Here is a 5,811-nt window from a genome sequence, read left to right as displayed (position 1 = left end):
ATCAAAAGAGATTTGAGAAGGTTTGCTCTAGATCTGTACTCTAGAGTAGGCAGCCACCAGCCAAGTGGGGATTTTAAACTCTTGAAATGTGACTAGAGTGAATTGAGATGTGCAAATACACACTGGGTTTCAAATTTATATGGAGAAAGAATGTAAAATATAAAATATCTCAATTACTTTTTTTAAAAAATATTTTGTTTTAGTTGTAGTTGGACACAATACCTTTGTTTGATTTTTATGTGGTGCTGAGGATTGAACCCTGAGCCCTGCATGCATTAGGCAAGCACTGTACCTATGAGTCACACCCCTAGCCCCTCAGTTACTTTTTATGTTAGTTACATGTTGAAATAATATTTTGGATATATTGGATTAAATAAAATATATTACTAAAATTAATCATATCCATTCTTTTTACCCTTTTTGATGTGGCTACTAGATAGAATTTTAAATTACCTGTGGTTCTTATTTGTGGTTCTCATATCTTTGTTGGTTAGTACTGCTCTAGAATTTGAGTTCCCTGAGGGTCTCATTCATTTCTGTAATACCAAGTATGGGGCTAAACACTCCATGAATGCTCATTTAATCATATGTCTTCTCCTCCAATTAGATTACAAGTTCCCAATTTCTTGGGACTTCATTTTAATGTTTTGAGTGTCTCCCCCTAGGCTTCATAGAGTGACAAACTCATAGTTAGAACATATTTATTAGATGAATGAATAAAAGAAGAATGCTTCTCATGGAAATTTTCATCTAACTTCCTAACTGTTTAATTCCTCTGTTATTATCCAGTTTCCAGCTAGTTTTCCAACATTTCCAGTGTGAAATGCCTGGATACTTGCCTCTTTCCTTTCTTTCCATCTCCTTTCTCTTTTCTCTTTCTCTAAACTTTTATTTCTTGGACACCTTCAAATCAATGTGATATGCAGGCCCTGACAACCTTTTATTTATTATTTCAAAGCCATTTTGTCAGCCTCCTCTGACTTCTAACATTTTGTTCATCCTTATAAATTTCAATTAAATTTCACTGAAGGGGAATGGAGCTTGCCAAGGGCTGAGTAGAAGAATCTAGATTTCCTCTCCTTACTTTGACACCTGCACAGGCCTTTCTCAGTGGAGCTCACTACAGTGTGATTTACTTGGCAGATTGGAACCCTCTATAGACCATTATCTTTTATAATTAAATAACTAAATGAGAGTGAGAACAAGAGAGAGATATGAGCCAAGGAAGAAAAAGTACACAGATCCACAGACAATCTAAAGATCTGGGCTATGGTCTCAGCCCTAACACTTACAAAGAGCGTGACTTGGGGCAAATCTCTTGAGGCCTCAGGTGGGGGAAAAGAAATAGGACACCATATGTTTTCTATGGTCACTTCCAGAAAGAACACTAAGTGATTCTATAAGCAATAACTAGAGAGGGCAAAAAGGAGAACCAAAGGAAGATCAGACCATTGTGAATTCAAGCTGGAAACTCCATTGGTTTTGATCTACCCCTTGTGACACTGTGTGCTAATTCATATTATTCTAACATTGGCCTTGTTAATTCTCGTACCCTTTAATCCTACTTGTGATTATTTCCTCCCTTCTATTACTTCTGGGAACAGAATACTCATAAACAAGAGCTCACTTAGTTCTAATTACTTTTGGTTGTTTAACAGTTGCTTTTAGCTTTTTCACTTACATCAGGCCCCAAACACTTTTTTTTTTTGATGATTGCTAAAAGCTGTAAGTATCTTCAAGACTTAATTTTTTTGATTAGGAATGTTGACTAAATCCCCAAATATCCTTAGAAAACTTCAGGTCTGTTGATTTGGCAGCTCAAGAAAGTTCTGGGACAACAGGGCATATGTCTACATTCTAACCCTAACTGGTCAGGATCATTGAGGGTCATGGAATGTTAGAGTTGGATGAGATCTTTGAAATTATTTGGTGGAAGAATGAATGGATATCAACACAAAGGCTTGGAGAAATTGTTTTTTCTTGACATACATAGTTTATGGGAGGTTCATAACTAGAAATCAACTGTTCTTTTCCTTAACAACTCAGTGCCCCAACCCACTGGGATAACAGACCATAAATGAAGCAGTGACTAGAGGGAAACACTGATTTGATGTGAGAACTTCATTCAGATTGGGTGCTTCACTGACAACTGTTATTTAAAAAATCCTTTATATGCAGATTCCTGGGAAAGCTGGGAATGGAACCACCATTTGACCCAGCTATTGCCCTTCTCGGACTATTCCCTGAAGACCTTAAAAGAGCGTACTACAGAGATACTGCCACATCGATGTTCATAGCAGCACAATTCACAATTGCTAGACTGTGGAACCAACCTAGATGCCCTTCAATAGATGAATGGATAAAAAAAAATGTGGCATTTATACACCATGAAGTATTATGCAGCACTAAAAAATGACAAAATCATGGAATTTGCAGGGAAATGGATGGCACTAGAGCAGATTATGCTAAGTGAAGCTAGCCAATCCCTAAAAAACAAATGCCAACTGTCTTCTTTGATATAATGAGAGCAACTAAGAACAGAGCAGGGAGGAAGAGCAGGAGGAAAAGATTAACATTAAACAGAGACATGGGGTGGGAGGGAAAGGGAGAGAAAAGGGAAATTCCATGGAAATGGAAGGAGACCCTCATTGTTACACAAAATTACATATAAGAGGTTGTGAGGGGAATGGGAAAATAAACAAGGAGAGAAATGAATTACAGTAGATGGAGTAGAGAGAGAAGATGGGAGGGGAGGGGAAGGGGGATAGTTGAGGATAGGAAAGGTAGCAGAATACAACAGTCACTAATATGGCATTATGTAAAAATGTGAATGTGTAACCGATGTGATTCTGCAATCTGTATTTGGGGTAAAAATGGGAGTTCCTAACCCACTTGAATCTAATGTATGAAATATGATATGTCAAGAGCTTTGTAATGTTTTGAACAACCAATAATAAAAAAAAGAAATAGATCAACAAATAAAAAAAAAAAGAAATCATTTAATCATCTCTTCAGTGAAGAGATGGATCCAGCAATAATGAGTTGCTCTGTTGTCATTTGAGCTTGAGTGGCAACTTCTGCCCAGGCAGGAGGAATGCCGAAAGAATTTTAAAATTCTTACAAGATATCAGGCATAGTGCTGAACAGTAGGGATGCGTAGATGAATGCCACAGAATCCTGAGGTCTCTGCTCTTGGGAGTTCAGAATCTTTTTCACTCTAGGATTTGAGTTACTTAATTGTTTTTGCTGTGAACCCAAATAAAGGAAACAAGGCTTTAAGATGACGGCCTTCCCCTGCTCTCTGCTCTTACACTGTTGTGTAAGATGTTAGCTCTGAGTTTTTCATATATGGCATTTATCATTTGAGGAATTTCTTCTATTTCTAGTTTATTGAGTTTTTTTTTTTTTTTTTTTGTAAATCATGAGAGGGTGTTAGATTTTGTCAGTTACTTTTGGGCATCAATTGAGGTGATTATAGGATTTTTTCTTCATTTCATTGATATCATTATAATATTTTATTTATATTATAACATGATTGACTTTTGTGTGTTGAAGCATACTTGCATTCCTGGGATAGATCTCCCTTTTATCATGGGGAGTAATCCTTTTAATATGCTGCTGAATTCAGCTTGCTTGTAGTTTGTTGAGGAGTTTTACATTTATTTTCTTAAGGGGTATTGGTCTGTGGTTTTCTTTTCTTATAGTGTGTTTGACTCTAGAAACAGGTTATTCCTGATTTTACAGAATAAGTAAGTATTTCTTCTTCAGGTTTTTGGAATTGTTTGAGAAGATTAGTGTTGATTCTTCTTTAAGTGGTAAGAGTTGGTAGAATTTACCAGTGAAGCCATCTGATTCTGCATTTTTCTTTGTTGAGAGTTTTTTGATTACTAATCAAATTTCCTTGCTTATTTCAGATCTATTTTGAAGTTCTATTTCTTTAGTTAATTTGATCCTTTGTATGTTTCTAGGGAATTATCCGTTTAATCTAGATTATCAAATTTGTTGGTGGTTTTATAGTATAAGCCTTTTTATTTATATTATAACATAATATTTTTTTTATTTTTGTAAAGCCAGTAGAAATGTCTCCTCTTTAGTTTCTGATTTGAGTAACTTGAGTCTTCTCTTTTCATAGTCAATCTAGCTAAAATTGAGTCAATTTTATTAATGTTTTCAAAGAACCAATTTTTAATTTGTCGACTTTCTCTTCTTATTTTTATTTCATTTACCTTTATCTTAATATTATTATTTTCTCCTTCAGATAGTTTCAGGTTTTATTTTACTCTTTTTAATTCTTTTTTTTTAGTATTTTTTAGTTATAGGTAGACACAATATTTTTATTTTATTTTTATGTGGTGCTGAGGATCGAACACGGTGCCTCACACACGGTAGGCCAGCGCTCCACCTCTGAGCCACAACCTCAGCCCTCTTTTTAATTCTTTAAGGTGTATTAGTAGATTATTGATTTGAAGCTACAGGAGACTGAACTGAGGGGCACTCCACTACTTAGCCACATCCCCATCCCTATTTGGTATTTTATTCAGAGACAGGGTCTCACTGAGTTGCTTAGTGCCTTGCCATTGCTGAGGCTGGCTTTGAACTCATGATCCTTCTGCCTAAACCTCCTGAGCTGAGACTGGAAGACTGCAAATTCAAGGTCAGCCTGGGCAACACTGTGAGACATTGTCTCAAAACAAAATAAAAAAAGGGCTGGCAATGTGTCTCAGAGTACTTGAGTAGTATGTATGAGGTCCTGAGTTCAATTCCCAGTACCACACATACACACACCCACACACAGCCACAAGTATGTGTCATTAGTGATTTAGCTCCTTAAGAATTTGTTTAGCAGGTTTTCTGGTTTTTGCTGGAAAATTCTCCTATAGGACAAAGAGAAGAGTACTACTTACTTTCCTCATATTTGTGAATTTCTAGTTTTCTTATGTTGTTGACTTCTGTTTTTTTTCTCTTGTGATTGGAAAGCATATTTGGTATAAATTCAATTTTTTTTTTTTGCAATTTGTTCTGTGCCTTAACATATGGTCTGTCCTGGAGAATGTTCCTGTGTACTTGAGGAGAATGTGTTCTGTTGTTGTTGGGGAAGATGTTCTGTATAATTTTATTAGTTTATAGTATTGTTCAAGTTCTTTTCTTCCTTATTGATCTTCTGTTTGGTTGTTTTATCCATTACCAAATGCAGGATATTGAAGTCTCCAATATTATCATAGAACTGTCTATTTTTTAAAAATGTTTATTTTTTAGTTGTAGTTGGACACAATACCTTTATTTTAGCTATTTGTATGAGCTACCGCTTGCTTTTCATTCTTTAGTCTCCTCACAGGCCTCAAATTCTGAAGGAAATGAAAGAATCGTGATTTTAATACTTAACACTGAAATGAAAAATTTATATGAATTAATACTTATAAAATGTTAATCTTTAAGAGAAGCAGAAATTTTTTAAAAAATGAAGTTTCTAAGCATTAATTTTTCCTTTTTTAAAAATATTAATCTGTCATATATAAGGTTTTAATATATAGTCAGTGCACATTGTAACAGTTTGTGTTAAATGTCAGTCAAGTTTATCTAAAATGTAAACCTGGCTTCATAGCACATTTGAAGTTAATGTTTACATGAAAGAAAAACAAATGGATTTACAATAACTTTTGGATGTTTGATTCTTAACATTTCCATATACCTGCTCTTTAAAACAAAATACATCTTAAAAACATGTTTTCAGAGCATTAGATGTTTTCAGCATCTAGTATTTACAAAGTACAGTCTTGTCTCTGCAGAGATATAAAATAAAATAATACTAAT

At 34.7% G+C, this 5,811-nt stretch overlaps 1 non-coding gene across 1 annotated transcript; it reads left to right on the top strand.

Annotated features, from left to right (window-relative positions):
- Window positions 1-4,812: 4,812 nt before the first annotated feature.
- Window positions 4,813-4,874, top strand: LOC143381721 (U7 small nuclear RNA). Its single transcript, XR_013088885.1, has one exon. It is a non-coding gene; the product is annotated as a U7 small nuclear RNA (small nuclear RNA).
- The last annotated feature ends 937 nt before the right edge of the window (window positions 4,875-5,811 follow it).

Source organism: Callospermophilus lateralis, chromosome 15 (assembly GCF_048772815.1).
Source record: "Callospermophilus lateralis isolate mCalLat2 chromosome 15, mCalLat2.hap1, whole genome shotgun sequence".
In the NCBI taxonomy this organism is placed as follows: Eukaryota; Metazoa; Chordata; class Mammalia; order Rodentia; family Sciuridae; genus Callospermophilus; species Callospermophilus lateralis.
Note: the sequence above shows the minus strand (reverse complement) of the source record. Positions and strands in the feature narration are given on the sequence as shown.